The sequence below is a fragment of the Aegilops tauschii genome, chromosome 6 (assembly GCF_002575655.3).
Source record: "Aegilops tauschii subsp. strangulata cultivar AL8/78 chromosome 6, Aet v6.0, whole genome shotgun sequence".
Lineage (NCBI taxonomy): Eukaryota > Viridiplantae > Streptophyta > Magnoliopsida > Poales > Poaceae > Aegilops > Aegilops tauschii.
The window spans coordinates 451,160,040-451,180,407 of record NC_053040.3 but is presented as its reverse complement, the minus strand read 5'-3'; positions in this window follow the sequence as shown (position 1 = coordinate 451,180,407).

The window sequence follows — 20,368 nt, the reverse complement described above, 5'->3', positions numbered from 1 at the left end:
TGTCTTCAACGTGACTGCAACTCTGTGGTGTTTTTTCGGGAAGCGGTAGTTGCATGTCTGCCAGTAGGCATGCAACTGCAAGTCTTGCCTCCGACTGCAACCATATGTGATGTTTTCTCTCGGGGTGAGTGGACAGTTTTTTTCCACTAGGCACGCAACTTCAAGTGCCTCACCTGACTGCAACTCTGTGTGGTATTTTGTCGGGAGGGGCAGTTGCATGTCTGCCACTAGGCGTGCAACTACAAGTGTTGCCTCCCACTGTAACTATGTGGTGTTTTTGTCCGAGGGAGGGGGTAGTTGCATATTTGCCACTAGGCACACAACTACTGACTACAACCGCACATTTTCCAACACGATTTTCACCTTAGTAGTGGTTCGTCGGTGAAGGGGGAGAGTTGCATGTCCTCCACTAGACAGACAACTGCATATGTCGACACGAACTCCAACTGCATGTCTTCAGCACAACTGCAACTTTGTGTGTGGGGGTGGGGGGTAAATGAGGTGGGGGTGTTGTATGCCCTTTTTTATTCAGTTTCATGTTAACCCTTGACACGCAACTCCCCTCGGCGGTGGCCGGTTGCATCTCTTACATGCAAGGGGAACGCTTAAAATCAGTCGACTGAGACTTTACAAAGTCTCAGTCGACGAGATTAGCCGCCAAGTTTTATCGAACTGTATTCAGTGGCTGATGTGTTTTCTTTTTCAAAACACATTAGGCTTTTCCTATCTGAGAGGCTGGCAGCTCGTTCTCTTGTGCTTTTCTGTTTTTATATTGTCATGCTGTCCATGTAAATCTTTGTATGTTTTCGTCTTCTTTTTTGCTGGGTTGTGTGCACCGTGTATGTACAGAAAAAGAAAGTTAATGGGGCAGCTGACTCTATGTGTATGTATACAGTATACACGTGTACTTGTCTAGCTTTTTAACTTTCTTTTTTCATTTATTTTTAGTAGATTTTCCTTTTATTTCTTTACTTGTATTTCCATTTTTTTATTATCTTTCTTGTTTAGGAAATATGGAACATTCAATTTTTTAAGAACTACATTTTGACACACATGAACAATTTTTATTCTCACATGTTGTTGTGTTAATTTTTTTTATTCTGAGTTGTCGTTGCCTTTTCTACATGGACTTTTGTTTTATTTGCTTATTTGTATCTTGTCTATATTTTTTTACTTTGTTTCTTTGTGTATTACCCTAAAATAATTTTTTATTGTGTTTATGTGCTATGTTTTTTTTCAGGAGCGCACCGTAAAGTTGCATACATAACACTAGGCATGCAACTGCAAGTGTCGCCCTCGACTACAACTGACCTTTGTTCTATCGGAGAACAGTGGAAGAGGGGAGGGGTAGTTGCATGTTTTTCACAAGGCATGCAATTGCAAATATCGCCCTTGACTACAACTGCATGTCTACAAGCGAATGCAATTGACTTTTGTTCTGTCGATGGGCGGCAGGAGAGGGGGTAGTTGCAGACTAGGCATGCAACTGTAAGTGTCATCCTTGACTGCAACTGCATGCCTACCCACCCGATTGCAACTAGGCTTTTTGTTATGTTGGAGGACATCGGGAGGGGGGCGTAGTTGCATGTCTGACTGTAGGCACACAACTGCAAGTGTCGCCCCCGACTGCAATTGCATGTCTACCCATCCGGCTACAACAAACCTTTGTTTCGTCGGAGTGTGGCGGGAGAGGGGGAAGTTGCACGGCTCACACTAGGCATGCAATTGCAAGTGTCACCCTCGAGTGAAACTGCATGCCGACACATCCAAATGCAACTGGCCTTTGTTTTGTCAGTGGGCGGCGGGAGAGGTGGGGGGCGCAATTGCATGTCTGACGCTAGGCATGCAAATGCAAGTGTCACCCTCAACTGCAAATCGACCCTTGTTTTGCTGGAGGGCGGCGGGAGAGTGTGTGTGGGCGCAGTAAGGTAGTTGCATGTCGGACACTAGGCATGCAACTGCAAGTGTTGCCCCAGAATGCAACTGCATGTACTCTACCCAAACAACTGCAATTGACCTTTTTTTGTCGGAGCATGACAGGAGGGGGGGTGGGTAGTTGCATGTCTGACAGTAGGCATGCAACTGCAAATGTCGCCCTCGACACTGTGGTGTTTGTCGGTGGGAGGGGCAATTGCATGTCTACTATTAGACACGCAACTCCAAGTGTCGCCCCCAAGTGCAAATGCCCGTCTTCAATGCAACTGCAACTTTATGGTGTTTTGTCGGGGGAGGGGCATTGCATGTTTATCACTAGGCATGCAACTGTAAGTGTCATTCTCGAGTGCAACTGCATGTCTTCAATGCGACTGTAACTCTGTGGTGTTTTACTAGAAGAGGGCAGTTTCATGTTTGTCACTAGGCATGCAATCGCAAGTTCGTCCCCCGACTACAACTCTGTGTCGTTTGTTGGTGGGGAGGGGGCAGTTGCATGTCGTCTTAAAATGTACGCAATCGGAAGTTTTCCCCGGAGTGCTACTGCATGTCTTCGACGCTACTACAAACTTGTGGTGTTTTGTCGGGGAAGGGACCGTTGCATGTCTGTCATTAGACATGCAACTACAAGTGTCGCCCACGACTGCAACTCTATGGTGTTTGCCAGTGGGGAGGGACAGTTGTATGTCTGCCACTTGGCACGCAATTGCCAGTGTCGTCCCTGAGTACAAGTGCATGTGTGCAACACGACTACAACTATGCGGTTTGTGGTATTTTTGTCAATGGTTGGTGGCAGATGCATGTCTACCACTAGGCATGCAACTGCAAGTATCACCCTGACTGCAACTCTGTGGTGTTTATCGGGGGTAGGGCGGCAGTTGCATGTCTGTCACTAGGCACGCAACAGCAAGTGTTGTGCTCGACTCAACTTGCGGCAAGGGATATTGGCCACTTGCATGTATACCGCTAAACCTTCAACTGCATGTGTCACAATCATCCTGCAAATGCGAGCGATACAACAAGACTGCAACTGTGAATTTGTTTCCTAATCTTTTAACTTCAGTTTTTCTTCTCATTCCCTTTTCCTTTTCCCCTTTTTCTGTTTTTATCCTTTGTTTTTCATTTTTAATTTTCCTTTCTCTATTTTATTATTTTTATTTTTTCCGCTTGTTTATCTAGTTAATTTGCTCTTTTCCCCCTTTAATATGATTTTCATTTCCCATTAGTAGAAATATATTTCCTTGTGCGTATATGAATATTTAAAATATACATGTTCAAGTTTTTTCTAAAAATAATTATTGAGCACTTTTCCGATATGCGGTGAACATTTTTTCAATACGCGATGAAACATTTTCTAGAATTATTCATGCAATTCTTAGTAAATGTTCATGTATTTTAAAAAAGAATTTATGTGTTTGAAAACATAATTCATATTTATTGTAAACTGTCCATAAAATTTAAAACTGTTCACGGTTCTTAAAAAATGTTCATGTAATTTTTTGAAATTGTTCATGTAACAAAAATGATGTATACACTATATATACCTGTGTGTGTTGTCCTTTGTCCTTACGTACTTTAACAACCGCGGGCAACAACTTCATAGCTCGTCAGCAAGCAATAGGAAGCACAAAATTATTATTGTTTCTTCAATATTGTTTCTTTGTGTTCAAATCCTTTGTTTTTTTATGAACAAAAAATGACAATAAGTTATATGCCCATCTAAAAAAACACTACAAGCATGCACTGTATTGCATATACAAGAATTTTTCCAGAAAAAATGCTATGATTTGAACAAAAAAAGTTACCTCACTCGTTGAGGTTGTAGCTTTTTTGAGAAACGCTGAGGTTGTAGCTGGATAGCAAAACACATATTATATTTGCAGTCATACAGCCCAAGTACAAGAAGAGGAAAAAATCCGGCAAATAGCAACAGATCGCAGGGAAAAGAAAAAGATGAGATAAAGGCCCAGTAGAAGTACAAAGCCAGCCCATAACAGCAAAAACACACAAACAGTCACATAAACGAAGCAGGTCTAGTTTGTGTTGGGGAACGTAGTAATTTCAAAAAATTTCCTACGCACACGCAAGATAATGGTGATGCATAGCAACGAGAGGGGAGAGTGTTGTCCACGTACCCTCGTAGACCGAAAGCAGAAGCGTTATCACAACGCGGTTGATGTAGTCGTACGTCTTCAGGATCCGACCGATCAAGTACCGAACGCACGGCACCTCCGAGTTCGGCACACGTTCAGCTCGATGACGTCCCTCGAACTCCGATCCAGCCAAGTGTTGAGGGAGAGTTTCGTCAGCACGACGGCGTGGTGACAATGATGATGTTCTACCGACGCAGGGCTTCGCCTAAGCTCTGCAACGATATTATCGAGGTGTAATATGGTGGAGGGGGGCACCGCACACGGCTAAAATATCGTATATCAATTGTGTGTAGAGAGGTGCCCCCCTGCCCGTGTATATAAAGGAGCAAGGGGGGAGGCCGGCTGCCCTTGGGGCGCGCCAAGGAGAGGGGGGGAGTCCTCCTCCTAGTAGGAGTAAGACTCCCCTTTCCTAGTCCAACTAGGAAGAGAGGGGGGGAAGGAAAGAGAGGGAGAGGGAGAGGGAAAGAGGGGCCGCGCCCCCCTCCCCTAGTCCAATTCGGACTCCTCATGGGAGGGGGCGCGCCACCTCCTGGCTGCTGCCCTCTCTCTCCCCTCAGGCCCACTAAGGCCCAATACTTCCCCGGGGGGTTCCGGTAACCCCTCCGGCACTCCGGTTTTATCCGAAACTTCTCCGAAACACTTCCGGTGTCCGAATATAGTCGTCCAATATATCAATCTTTATGTCTCGACCATTTCGAGACTCCTCGTCATATCCGTGATCACATCCGGGACTCCGAACAACCTTCGGTACATCAAAACATATAAACTCATAATATAACTATCATCGTAACGTTAAGCGTGCGGACCCTACGGGTTCGAGAACTATGTAGACATGACCGAGACACCTCTCCAGTCAATAACCAATAGCGGAACCTGGATGCTCATATTGGCTCCCACATATTCTACGAAGATCTTTATCGGTTAGACCGCATAACAACATACGTTGTTCCCTTTGTCATCGGTATGTTACTAGCCCGAGATTCGATCGTCGGTATCTCGATACCTAGTTCAATCTTGTTACCGCCAAGTCTCTTTACTCGTTTCGTAATACATCATCCCGCAACTAACTCATTAGTTACAATGCTTGCAAGGCTTTATAGGGATGTGCATTACCGAGTGGGCCCAGAGATACCTCTCCGACAATCGGAGTGACAAATCCTAATCTCGAAATACGCCAACCCAACAAGTACCTTTGGAGACACCTGTAGAGCACCTTTATAATCACCCAGTTACGTTGTGACGTTTGGTAGCACACAAAGTGTTCCTCCGGTAAACGGGAGTCGCATAATCTCATAGTCATAGGAACATGTATAAGTCATGAAGAAAGCAATAGCAACATACTAAACGATTGATTGCTAAGCTAACAGAATGGGTCAAGTCAATCACGTCATTATCCTAATGAGGTGATCCCGTTAATCAAATGACAACTCATGTCTATGGCTAGGAAACATAACCATCTTTGATTAACGAGCTAGTCCAGTAGAAGCATACTAGTGTCACTCTGTTTGTCTATGTATTCACACATGTATTATGTTTCCAGTTAATACAATTCTAGCATGAATAATAAACATTTATCATGATATAAGGAAATAAATAATACTTTATTATTGCCTCTAGGGCATATTTCCTTCAGTCTCCCACTTGCACTAGAGTCAATAATCTAGTTCACATCGCCATGTGATTTAACATCAATAGTTCACATCACCATGTGATTAACACCCATAGTTCACATCGTCATGTCACCAACACCCAAAGGGTTTACTAGAGTTAGTAATCTAGTTCACATCGCTATGTGATTAACACCCAAAGAGTACTAAGGTGTGATCATGTTTTGATTGTGAGATAATTTTAGTCAACGGGTCTGTCACATTCAGATCCGTAAGTATTTTGAAAATTTCTATGTCTACAATGCTCTGCACGGAGCTACTCTAGCTAATTGCTCCCACTTTCAATATGTATCTAGATCGAGACTTAGAGTCATCTAGATTAGTGTCAAAACTTGCATCGACGTAACCCTTTACGACGAACCTTTTTGTCACTTCCATAATCGAGAAACATATCCTTATTCCACTAAGGATAATTTTGACCGCTGTCCAGTGATCTACTCCTAGATCACTATTGTACTCCCTTGCCAAAATCAGTGTAGGGTATACAATAGATCTGGTACACAGCATGGCATACTTTATAGAACCTATGGCCGAGGCATAGGGAATGACTTTCAATCTTTTTCTATCTTCTGCCGTGGTCGGGCTTTGAGTCTTACTCAATTTCACACCTTGTAACACAGGCAAGAAACTCTTTCTTTGACTGTTCCATTTTGAACTACTTCAAAATCTTGTTAAGGTATGTACTCATTGAAAAAACTTATCAAGCGTCTTGATCTATCTCTATAGATCTTGATGCTCAATATGTAAGCAGCTTCACCGAGGTCTTTCTGTGAAAAACTCCTTTCAAACACTCCTTTATGCTTTGCAAAATAATTCTACATTATTTCCGATCAACAATATGTCATTCACATATACTTATCAGAAATGTTGTAGTGCTCCCACTCACTTTCTTGTAAATACAGGCTTCACCACAAGTCTGTATAAAACTATATCCTTTGATCAACTTATCAAAGCGTATATTCCAAATCCGAGATGCTTGCACCAGTCCATAGATGGATCGCTGGAACTTGCATATTTTGTTAGCACTTTTAGCATTGACAAAACCTCCTGGTTGCATCATATACAACTCTTCTTTAATAAATCCATTAAGGAATGCAGTTTTGTTTATCCATTTGCCATATTTCATAAAATGCGGCAATTGCTAACATGATTCAGACAAATTTAAGCATAGATACGAGTGAGAAACTCTCATCGTAGTCAACACCTTGAACTTGTCGAAAACCTTTTTGCGACAATTCTAGCTTTGTAGACAGTAACACTACTATCACTATCTGTCTTCCTCTTGAAGATCCATTTAATCTCAATGGCTCGCCGATCATTGGGCAAGTCAATCAAAGTCCATACTTTGTTCTCATATATGGATCTCATCTCAGATTTCATGGCCTCAAGCCATTTCACAGAATCTGGGCTCATCATCACTTCCTCATAGTTCGTAGGTTCGTCATGGTCAAATAACATGACCTCCAGAACAGGATTACCGTACCACTCTGGTGTGGATCTCACTCTGGTTTACCTACGAGGTTTGGTAGTAAATTGATCTGAAGTTTACATGATCATCATCATTAACTTCCTCACTAATTGGTGTAGGAGTCACAGGAACAGATTTCTGTGATGAACTACTTTCCAATAAGGGAGCAGGTACAGTTACCTCATCAAGTTCTACTTTCCTCCCACTCACTTCTTTCGAGAGAAACTCCTTCTCTAGAAAGGATCCATTTTTAGCAACGAATGTCTTGCCTTCGGATCTGTGATAGAAGGTGTACCCAACTGTCTCCTTTGGGTATCCTATGAAGACACATTTCTCCGATTTGGGTTTGAGCTTATCAGGATGAAACCTTTTCACATAAGCATCGCAACCCCAAACTTTAAGAAACGACAGCTTAGGTTTCTTGCGAAACCATAGTTCATACGGTGTCGTCTCAACGGATTTAGATGGTGCCCTATTTAACGTGAATGCAGCTGTCTCTAATGCATAACCCCAAAACGATAGTGGTAGATCGGTAAGAGACATCATATATCGCACCATATCTAATAAAGTAAAGTTACGATGTTCGGACACACCATTACACTGTGGTGTTCCAGGTGGCGTGAGTAGTGAAACTATTTCACATTGTTTTAACTGAAGGCCAAACTCGTAACTCAAATACTCTTCTCCACGATCAGATCGTAGAAACTTTTATTTTCTTGTTACGATGATTTTCCGCTTCACTCTGAAATTATATGAACTTTTCAAATGTTTCAGACTTCTGTTTCATTAAGTAGATATACCCATATCTGCTCAAATCATCTGTGAAGGTCAGAAAATAATGATACCTGCTACGAGCCTCAATATTCATCGGACCACATACATCTGTATGTATGATTTCCAACAAATCCGTTGCTCTCTCCATAGTTCCGGAGAATGGCGTTTTAGTCATCTTGCCCATGAGGCACGGTTCGCAAGCATCAAGTGATTCATAATCAAGTGATTCCAAAATCCCATTAGTATGGAGTTTCTTCATGCGCTTTACACCAATATGACGTAAACGGCAGTGCCACAAATAAGTTGCACTATCATTATTAACTTTGCATCTTTTGGCTTCATTATTATGAATATGTGTATCACTACGATCAAGATCCAACAAACCATTTTATTGGGTGTATGACCATAGAAGGTTTTATTCATGTAAACAGAACAACAATTATTCTCTAATTTAAATGAATAACCGTATTGCAACAAACATGATCAAATCATATTCATGCTCAACGCAAACACCAAATAACACTTATTTAGTTTCAACACTAATCCCGAAAGTATAGGGAGTGTGCGATGATGATCATATCAATCTTGGAACTACTTCCAACACACATCGTCACCTCGCCTTTTACTAGTCTCTGTTTATTCTGCAACTCCCGTTTCGAGTTACTACTCTTAGCAACTGAACCAGTATCAAATACCGAGGGGTTTCTATAAACACTAGTAAAGTACACATCAATAACATGTATATCCAATATACCTTTGTTCACTTTGCCATCCTTCTTATCCACCAAATAGTTGGGGTAGTTTCGCTTCCAGTGACCAGTCCTTTTGTAGTAGAAGCACTTAGTCTCAGGCTTAGGACCAGACTTAGGCTTCTTCACTTGAGCAGCAACTTGCTTGCCGTTCTTGTTGAAGTTCCACTTCTTCCCTTTGCCCTTTTCTTGAAACTAGTGGTCTCGTCAACCATCAACACTTGATGTTTTTCTTGATTTCTACCTTCGTCAATTTCAGCATCACGAAGAGCTCGGGAATTACTTTCGTCATCCCTTGCATACTATAGTTCATCACGAAGTTCTACTAACATGGTGATGGTGACTAGAGAATTCTGTCAATCACTATTTTATCTGGAAGATTAACTCCCACTTGATTCAAGCGATTGTAGCACCCAGACAATCTGAGCACATGCTCACTGCTTGAGCTATTCTCCTCCATCTTTTAGCTATAGAACTTGTTGGAGACTTCATATCTCTCAACTCGGGTATTTGCTTGAAATATTAACTTCAACTCCTGGAACATCTCATATGGTGTCGGAGTAAATGGCCACGGGTAGCCTAACCGACTGCCCCTGGTTCTTCTGAAAAAATTATCAGGCCTTCGGGCCTCCAAGCACTCCGAGCATTGGGCCGCCTTCCCTGGCCGGCTACTTCTGAAGCCGACTCCCGGAAGGCGACCCAGCCTCAGCAACCCCTCCCCGGGACGACTATGGGGTAGCCGACTCCAAGAAGCCGGCCAAGAAGAACGCCGAATCCAAGAAGCCGGCCGAGACCACAACCACCAAAGCTACACCCACATAACGGTGACAAGACGGGGTGTGGCCACAGTGCGGCCCACTACCCCCGAGGCCCGAGGCAGGCATGGCCCCAAGAGGCCGTACGGGATGACCGTCTCCTGTTCGGCTCGGCACTGTAGCCATGCCAGCCTCAACGTCATCCACGACCGACTCCTATACAGCCCGCAGGCGCCGGGCCCCTTCCGCCAGAGAGAGGCGCGGAGGCGGCCCGGCCTCCCCCAGTCGACCGAGGGTGTAGCCGGCCCCCAGAAGCCGGCTACCCCCTTCCTCGAAGCAGGAGCCCCATTAAGGAGACAAGACGAGGTAAGGCTACAGTGAGAGCCCCCGAGGCGGCCCATTGTAGCCACGCTCACCTCGACAAAGCCCTCGTCATCAGAGGCGAGGCTACAGTAAGCAGCCGCCAACAAGACCCTAGGCGGTGGGGCCGGCCTGTCGACCAAGAAGCCGGCAGCCGGCGGGACCCACCAGTCGGCGGGACCCAACAGCCGGCGGAGAAGCCGGCGAGCGTAGACACTGACGGCTGGGACCAGTGCCCTGCCGGATTACCATTGTACCCCCGGGGGGTAGGCCTATATAAAACCCCCGGAGCACCCATGTAAAGGGTTGGCTTTGAAGCATAGCATACACACCATAGATAGAGAGAAGCAAGAGCTAGCCTTGTTCTTCTTCCCTTGATCCCAACAGCTCTAGGAGCGATTGTAGCTACCTTTCCTCGATCTAGTGATCATGCGGAGACCCCGCAGAGCAGGACTAGGGGTGTTATCTCCTCGGAGAGCCTCGAACCTGGGTAAGATCCGCCGGCGTGCATGTCTTCGCCTCATCCCGTTTCCAGGCACCGGCGACGTCTTATTGGCTCCCACAATGATAAGCCATCCATTGGCATATGTCGCACCAACCACCCGACATTTGGCGCCCACCGTGGGGCCAGGTGCACCGTCGTCCGGAGACCTGTTCTGGACGTGAACCCTCTTCCTCCCCCGCGAGCGCAGCCAGCCTGCCGCGCCCGATGGCGATTGCCTCGACGCGCTGCAAGGCGTCGACGACGCCTGCGCTGCGAGCTGCCTCGCCGATCTGCTCGGCGAGACTCGCATCTCCGACGAGCCTGCGTCCGACGCAGGCACAGACTACCCCGAGAACCGCCTCGTCAGCCTCCTCGACCAGCTTCATGTCTCCAGCGAGCCCGCTACAGATGTGGAGTCGGTCGGCTCCACCGACCCGATGCTCATCGACTCCGACGTGGCGTCGCTCGACGCCTACCCCTCCGACATGGTGGTCTTCGACGATCCACTCCCTCGAGCTGACAGCGGCAGCAGCGCCGTCACCGAAGTGCTGGTCATCAGCCACGTCGCCAACTCGGGCGAGGACGCCCACGACGCCCTGCAAGCGGCGATGCACGACCTCTCCGTCCCCATCCCGGCCGATGCCGATGCCGAGACCCTGGAGGCACGCCGCCTCGCCCTCATCGCGGAGGGCCAGAAGATAGCCTCCATGAGGCGCCTCACTGAGGCCCACCAGCGCGAAGTCGACCGCGCCGCCTTCGGTACGCCGATCGCCTAGCGGCCCGAGCCGAGCCGGCTTCGTCCAGAAGCGCGGCGCGGCCGTCGCCAGCATACTGGGGGCAGATCGCCCCGTCTACGCCACCCCGCTCGAGAATCTGCGAGCCGCTCAGGCGGCCACAAAAGAGCTCAATGGGCTGGGAGCCGATGAGCTCCCCTACATGACGAGACGGATCCAGCAGCTGCTCGACGCGGCCGCAGAACGGCACGAAGCCGGCGCTCATGCTGATAGTCATCCCCCGCGCCGAGAGCACGCCGCAACGTCCCGCTCGCCGACTGCGAGCGGCGCACGCCAGAAGAAAGACAAGGAGCCGGCTGCCAGCCGCAGCCGGACTCGCATCACCATCGAGCGTGACGCGGATGGCCGCCCTCGAGCTGTAGAGCACCAAGGAAACCTGCCTCCTCCCCCGCCTCGAAGAGAAAGACGTCTCACCCCGCCGCCTATCACGCACCGACTCGGCCGCCGAGAAGGAGTCGGCGAGAACGACGCCCGCCACAGGATCGACCGCTTTGCTCGATCCTTGGCTTTAGAAGAAGACAATGTCGGCCCGCCATGCTTTGGCCCCCGCATCCGCGACGAGCCCTTCCCCAAAGGGTTCTCGCTCCCCAGAGACACGCCCAAGTACAACGGCTCAGTGAAGCCGGAAGACTGGCTCATCGACTACTCCACGGCCATCAGCATAGCCAACGGCAATCGGCGCGTCGCCGTGAAGTACGTCCCCCTCATGCTGCAGGGCACTGCGCACATGGCTCAACAGCCTCAAGCCCTACAGCATCAACAGTTGGCTGGACTTCACCGAAGTCTTCGACCGCAACTTCACCAGCACCTACAAGCGGCCTCCCAAGCCTCGCAACTCTCCCTCTGCGTCCAAGGGCCCAATGAGTCGACCCGCGACTACCTCACGCGATGGGCCGAGCTCCGCAACTCCTGTGAGGGGGTGCATGAGGTCCAAGCCATTGAGTACTTCACCGCCGGGTGCCGAGAGGGCACCCTCCTCAAGCACCGACTCCTCTACGACGAGCCGGCCACCCTCGACGAGTTGCTGGTCATCGCGGACAAGTACGCCACGGCCGACTCCTCAATGAAGACCGAGCTGAGAGTGGACGTCTCTGGGAAGGTGATTGCTCCGGCTCCCAAGACGCCGGCTGGCGACCCCAATCGGCGCCCTTACCAGAACGATCACAAGCGCAAGGCCCCCATGCCGACTTCCTCCAGTCGGCAGGTAGCCACAGTTGAAGACGAGCAGCCTGAAGAACGGCCCGCTCCCAAGAAGAAGGGTGGAAGGCCGGCTTGGCAGCCGTCTTTCTCCTACGAGCAAGCTCTCGACGCCCCCTGCAAATTCCACAGCGGCGCGAAGCCGTCCAACCACACAACCCGGAAATGCCACTGGCTCACCCGCATCACCAAGGGCAAGGGAATGCTGCCGCCTCCGCCTCCCGGCCCGCCGCCTCCAGCCCCTCAGCAGCCGGCGGCTCGGCCGGCAGTCGGCGCCATCCAAGACGAATTCCCCGAAGAGCACGCCGCCTACGTCGTCTTCACAAGTCAAGCCGACGACAAGCGCAGCTGACGCCGACAACACCAAGAAGTGAATGCAGTCGCCACCAGCACCCCCAAGTTCATGCATTGGTCAGAAAAGCGAATCAGCTGGAGCCAGGCCGACCACCCAGAGGTGATGCCTTCGCCTGGTTCCTATGCAATGGTATTGGACGTCACCCTCGCAACGGAGAGGCGAGCTGCCAGATTTTCCCGCGTCCTGATAGACGGCGGAAGCAGTATCAACATACTGTACCGCGACACCATGGAGAAGCTGAACATCAAAGCCAAGCAGCTCATGCCGAGCCGCACCGTCTTCCATGGTATCGTCCCCGGCCTGTCTTGCTCCCCGATCGGCAAGATCAAAATGGATGTTCTCTTCGGAGACAAAGACCATTTCCGCTGAGAAGCAATATGGTTCGAGGTAGTGGATTTGGAGAGCCCCTATCACGCACTGCTTGGCCGACCTGCTCTGGCCAAGTTCATGGCTGTGCCCCACTACGCCTACCTAAAGATGAAGATGCCGAGCTCGAAGGGGATCATCACAGTAGCCGGCGACTACAAGAAGTCCATCGAGTGCGCCATGGCCAGTAGCCGTCTGGCCGAGTCCCTCGTGGTGGCTGAAGAGAAGAAGATGTTGGAGTGGGTTGTGGCCATGGCCGGCAAACAGCCGGCTTTGTCCCCCAACCCCAAAGATTGTGATGCGCAGGGCTCTTTCCAGCCGGCCAAAGAGACAAAGAAGATACCTCTGGACCCGGAGAACCCGGAGAGGTTCGCTGTCATTGGGGCGAACTTGGACAGTAAATAGGAAGGCGAGCTCGTCGACTTCCTCTGTGAGAATCGAGACATCTTTGCATGGTCCCCAAAGGACATGCCGGGTGTCCCGAAGGATTTCGCCGAGCACAAGCTACATGTCCGAGCTGATGCGAAGCCGGTCAAGCAACCCCTCCGCCGACTGTCAGAAGAGAAGCGAAGAATTGTGGGAGAAGAGATAGCCCGGCTCCTTGCCGCCGGCTTTATCATGGAAGTGTTCTTTCCAGAGTGGCTTGCCAACCCAGTTTTGGTTCTGAAGAAGAATAACAAGTGGCGCATGTGTATAGACTACACCAGTCTGAACAAGGCCTGCCCAAAGGATCCGTTCGCTCTGCCGCGGATTGACCAAGTGATAGACTCCACAGCCGGATGCGAGCTGTTAAGTTTTTTGGATGCGTACTCAGGGTACCATCAGATCAAGTTGGACCCAGCGGACCGCCTAAAGACTGCCTTCATCACACCCTTTGGAGCTTTCTGCTACCTGACTATGACATTCGGCTTGAGGAATGCCGGTGCCACTTTTCAGCGTTGCATGCAGAAATGCCTCTTGAAACAACTCGGCAGAAATGCCCACGTCTATGTAGACGACATTGTGGTGAAGACATAGAAGCGCGGTACCTTGCTGGAAGACCTGAAAGAAACATTCGCCAACTTGCGCCGATTCCAAATCAAGCTCAACCCCGAGAAGTGCGTGTTCGGAGTGCCAGCCGGCCAGCTGCTGGGCTTCCTGGTCTCCGAACGCGGCATCGAATGCAACCCTGTCAAGATCAAGGCCATCGAGAGGATCGAGATTCCCACCAAACTGCGAGATGTGCAGAAATTCACTGGCTGCTTAGCCTCCCTGAATCGTTTTATTAGCCGACTATTAGAGAAGGCTCTCCCCCTGTACTGACTCATGAAGAAGTCCACTCACTTCGAGTGGAACGACCAAGCCGACCAAGCCTTCCATGAGTTGAAGAAAATGCTGACCACTCCGCCTGTCCTAGCGGCGCCGACTGAGAAGGAGCCTATGCTCCTCTACGTCGCCGCGACTAGCCGAGTCGTCAGCACTGTTGTTGTGGTCCAGCGCTCGGAGGAAGGCCGAGCCCAGCTAGTCCAGAGGCTGGTGTACTCTCTCAGCGAAGTGCTATCCAGCTCAAAGCAAAACTACCCGCACTACCAGAAGATGTGCTATGGGGTGTACTTCGCTGCCAAGAAACTGAAGCCCTACTTCCATGAGCACCCCATCACGGTCGTATGCACTGCCCCGCTCGCCGAGATCATAGGCAGCCGGGATGCATCCGGCCGGGTGGCAAAATGGGCCATTGCACTGGCGCCCTACACGGTCTTCTATCAACCCCGCACCGCCATCAAGTCGCAAGCATTAGCCGACTTCCTCGTCGACTGGGCCGAGACCCAGTACTTACCGCCGGCTCCCGACTCTACCCATTGGCGGATGCACTTTGACGGGTCCAAGATGCGCACCGGCTTGGGAGCCGGCATCGTCCTCACCTCTCCCAAAGGCGACAAGCTCAAGTACACGCTGCAGATCCATTTCGCCCCCTCCAACAACGTGGCCGAGTACGAGGCACTCGTACATGGGCTCCGGCTAGCCAAAGAGCTTGGCATACGCCGGATCCTGTGCTACGGCGACTCAGACTTGGTGGTCCAGCAATCGTCTGGCGACTGGGACGCCAAGGACGCGAACATGGCGAGCTATCGATTCCTCGTCCAGCAGATCAGCGGATACTTCGAAGGGTGCGAGTTCCTTCACGTGCCAAGGGCCGACAACGACCAAGCAGATGCCCTAGCACGGATCGGCTCCACCCGACAGGCCATTCCAACTGGCGTCTCCCTCCAGCGCCTCCTCAAGCTGTCCATCAAGCCGTCTCCAGAGTCGGATTCCATTTTCGTACCGCCTGCGCCAGATACAGCCGGATCCGACTGGAGAAACCCTGCAGGCGGCACGGGGACTTCGACAACTGGCCCGGGGACTGCCGTAGTCGCACCCGGCCCGGGGACTTCAGAACCCGGCTCGGGGACTGCAGCAGTCGGCCCGGGGACTGCAACGACACAAGAAGCAGTGGCCGACTCACCCAACCCACCCACCCGAGTCATGGTGGCCACATTAACAGAAGAAGAAGTCACAGCTCCCTCATGGGCCCAGCCCATCCTCAAGTTCCTAGTCAGCAGAAAGCTGCCGGCTGATGAGATCTCAGCGAGACTAGTGCAACGACGAGCCGCAGCATATACAATAATCAACAGAGAGCTTGTGAAGCGCAGCGTCACTGGAATCTTCCAGCGTTGCGTCGAGCCAGAAAAAGGAGTGGAATCCTCAAAGACATCCACCAAGGCGAATGCGGCCACCACGCAACCTCAAGATCCCTTGTGGCCAAGGCTTTCCGCCATTGTTTCTTCTGGCCGACCGCCTTGGAGGATGCTAAAGAAATAGTCAAGAGCTGCAGAGGATGCCAAGTTTTTAGTTCCAAGCAACATCTGCCGGCTTCTGCACTCAAGACCATTCCCCTCACCTGGCCTTTTGCCGTCTGGGGACTGGACATGGTGGGCCCCTTCAAGACAGCCCGCGGCGGCCTGACACATCTACTTGTTGCTGTGGACAAGTTCACAAAGTGGATTGAAGCAAAGCCAATCAAGAAGCTCAATGGGCCGACTGCCGTAACATTCATCACCGACATCACTACTCGGTACGGCATGCCGCACAGCATCATCACCGACAACGGCACGAACTTCCCCAAAGGAGCACTGGCACGTTTCTGCGCGACGCAGGGCATCCGACTGGACTTAGCGTCCGTTGCCCACCCGCAGTCAAACAAACAGGTCGAGCGAGCAAATGGACTCATCCTCTCCGGCATCAAGCCCCGACTGGTTGTACCACTGGAGCGATCGGCCGGCTGCTGGCTCGAAGAGCTGCCGGCTGTCCTCTGGAGTCTGCGCACTACACCCAACAAGTCAACCGGCTTCACTCCATTTTTCCTCGTGTACGGTGCTGAGGCTGTCATCCCAACAGACATCGAGTTCGACTCGCCTCGGATCACCATGTACACGGAGGAGGAGGCCAAAGAAGCAAGAGAAGACGGCGTGGACCTACTGGAAGAAGGCCGGCCGTTAGCACTCAGCCGGTCCGCCATCTACCAGCAAGGGCTGCGCCGCTACTACAACCGCAAGGTCAAGCCAAGATCCTTCCAAGAAGGCGACCTTGTGCTCCGGCTGATCCAGCGAACAGCCGGCCAGCACAAGCTCTCGGCCCCTTGGGAAGGCCCCTTCGTCGTCAGCAAGGCACTCGGCAACGACTCCTACTACTTGATCGATGCGCAAAAACCAAGAGCACGCAAGAGAGACGACTCTGGCAAGGAGTCGGAGCGGCCATGGAACGCGAACCTCCTGAGAAGATTTTACAGTTGAAAGTAGTATGTACCATGCTACCCTTTTGATATTAAGCACGAACCAACAAGCCCCCCGAACAGTACTCGGGGACTGCCTTTTATTTATCTATGAATGACGAGCGTCATATCCATGAATGTATTATTACATTTGATTTTTTGTCCGGCACCGGGTTCGACTAGTCGGCCCGGGGACTGGCCGCCTTGAGCTGTATTAAAAGTTCTTCCTGAAGTCAGAAAAGTAGTGCGCCGGCTCCCGAGTCCTCTCTTGTTGAAAGTCGCAGCTCAAAGAACCGACTGTCCGACTAACAAGAGGCAAGACAGAAAGGACGCCCACACGAAAAATGGCTAAGGAACAACGAACCTATATAGCAAAGAGACGGCATCCAAACATGCCTGCCGGCTGCCAGAACAGTCGGCCGGCCGGCTTCCTAAAAAACTTAGCTTTAATCCAGCAGAGCTAGAGTACTCCCCCCCCAATCGGCCAGGCACTCCTCCGGCTACAGATTGCAGAGCAACTGTTGGACTGGGGAGGCGGCAACCAAGGGAGGGCGGCCAAGGAAAAAGCAGAAGGATAAAAAGCAAAGTACAAGGAAAGGCCAAATGCATAAGTTATATATACACATAAAGCCCCCAACAGGCTGGCAACAGACATAAGTTCGAATACACCCAGTGGGTGGAATTGTGCAGACTTAACCAAACATTGTTCCACAAGTAACTAGACAGGGAAACAAAAGACGGCAGACTAACGCGCGCTGCGGAGGCCGAGCTGGTCGGTGAAGGCGGCCTCGCCGGCTGAAGGAGTGGCCGCCTAGTGGGTCTCGGCTTGACCACCACCTACGGCAGGAGACGCACTCGCGCGCGACGTAGTGCTGGAGGCGCGGTCAGCCTGAGGCTGGCCGGCCGCTCCACCAGCCGGCTCGGCGTCTTCATCCTCCTCCTCCTCTTCTTCACCCTCGTCGCTGGAGTCGATCTCCTCCGCCGAGTCCTCGTCATCCGCCGGGTTCAGACCGAACCACTCCTCCGGCTGGGCGACACCATTGTCGTCCACCTCGGGGGCGAAGACGCTGGTGTCGGTATAGTCGGCGATCGCCGAAGCCCGCCGGATGATGGCCGGCCGCGCCGGCTCCAGCTCTGTGTCGGCTTGCTGCCGCCAGGTAGCCAGCTGATCCAGGCTCAGGCCGGGATACCAGGCCTTGACGAACTCCAGCGCCCGCCTGGCACCGGAGCAAGCCGCCGAGGCCTTCCAAGCTTCGAAGCGGCCGACTGCCACCTCCAGCCAGTCGGCAGTCCGACTGGGAGTGCGAGGAACCACTTGGCCGGGCCAGAGGGCGGCCAAGACCTGCGCCCCGGCACGTTGAAGACAGCGGAGCAGTCGGTGAGCCGGCTGGATACGGGCCTGGATCGCCAAGAGCTGCTCCTCCAGCGAACAGCCGGCGGTTGGCGAGATCTCAAAGCCAGCCTGCCTTCGCGCCTGGCGGCGGGCCTCAATGGTCTGGTTGGCAGCAGTAGAATAGCCAGGGAAATATTCTGCGCAAGCAAGAAGAAGGAAGGGAGAAAAGAGCACCAAATCAGAAAAAGAGCCAAAGTGGCAGATGGCAAGAAAGGACGAAGAGGTAGGCGGCTTACCGTCAACCAGATCTTCGATCTGGCCATAGCCAGAGATCAAAATCTGCCTGGCCTCGGCCCAGCCAGCCGCCTCCTTCTCGTACTCGGCCTGAAGGGCAGCTTCGCGGTCCTGCACCACCTTCAGTGCCGCCTTGTGACTTTCCTCCTGGTCGGCCAACTTCTTGGCCAGGCGGTCGCGTTCCTGCACCAAGGCGGCGAGCTCGGCATCCTTGGCGCGAAGGGCAGTCTGAGACTCTCCCAGTTGTCCCCTCAGACTGGCGTTGGCCGCTGCAGAGACGGCAGGAAAAGAAGAACAGTAAGAAATCGTCAAGGAAGATCCGACCCGACTGCTCAGCAGTCGGCCCGAATCTCGGGGACTACACCCAGTGGGTGCGCTGACGCGCCCCCACATGAGATAAAGAACAAAACACGTACCTCGGCTCTCAGTAAGGTCGGCGGTCTTCTGAGTCAGCTCCCGAGCCTGGGAGTTGAAGGCGGCCGCTCGAAGGTTGTGGTAGTCCTGCAAGATGGACAGAAAATCGAAGTAAGAACAAGAATAGCAAAGACAAATCCACCAAGAAGTTCCAAGCCGCCTGCTCAGTAGCCGACTCGGAACTTGGGGACTACACCCAGTGGGTGCGCTGACGCGCCCCCACGGAAGAAATCAAGATCAAAGAGAAATCAAGATCAAGAAGAAGCAAGATGGGAATACTAACCCGGATGGCCGCCCGCGTCACGAGGAACTCGTCGGTGAACTGCCTCAGCGCCGCAGCTTGGCCCTGGAGCCGGGTCCGGACGTCCTGTGCAGCCACGTTCACCACGGCCGTCCCTCCGCCTGGCGTCCACCCCGAGGTAGCGCTGCCCGCCTCCGCATCTCGGGCCGACGAGCTGGAACCCACGGCCGGCTGTGGCTCCGACGCGGCCTTCCCCGCATGCCGGCTCGACGGAATCCGGACTGCCATCTCAGCCCTCACGGCCGGCTCGCCCCCCGCCGACTGTGCAGGCGGCGGATCAGGCCGGCCGCCTTGGGCCGCTCCAGTTGGCGGGGTCGGCACCGGCGCCCTCTCCAAGATGATGACATCGTCGCTTTCTCCCAGCCCTGGCTGATCGCCGCTGGCTCCCTCTGGCGAGGGCTCCATGGGCCCCGGCGCCGCAACGCGCAGAGGGGTGACCATCAAGACCTCCCCCGCTGCTTCTGCTGCTGCAGCCTCTGCTTGGGCCCTGGCTGCAGCATCAGCGAGCGCCTTCGCCGCCTCCTCCTCCCGTGCCGCCTGGGCGGCGGCCGCCTTCCGTGCCTCCGCCTCCCGTGCCTCCTGCTCCACCCGCGCCTCCCGCGCGTTCCGTTCCGTCGCCGCCTGAAGCTCGGCGCGAGGGTCCACGCGGCGGGTGGTGCTCCCAGACCTCCTCGGCGACTCGAAGACGGAGGCAGCAGCCGCCCGCTCAAGCGACAACGGAGCTCTGATCATTGAAGAAAAAGACAAGGGCTCGGTAACCACCAGATAAAAGAAAAAATAAGAGTATACGAAAGAAAGTGAACTTACGCCGACACGGTCTGCGGTTGCTTCACCGTCTTGCGGAAGCGAGCCGCCTTTGCGGCCGCCTCCTCCCGCCTGGTAGTTGCCGCCCCGCCCCTGGGTTTCTTCATTCGGCTGCCAAACAAACCCTGGGCGGCGCGACGCTTTTGACCTCCACCCCGAGCAGGCAGCGCGGCGAAGGAACCCGCGCCGCGTCCAGATGCCGGCTGGCGGCGCGGGACGACTTCGGCCTCATCGTCGTCCGGCCAGTCGTCAAAGGTGACTCCGAGCCCGGAGCCGCCTGCTTGGTCGCCAGCTTGGCCACCACCCGGCTCGACGTCGTCGTCCATACCGGCCGCCCCCAGGTCGGGGTCCTCCAGATCGTGTTCAGTCCGGTCGGGG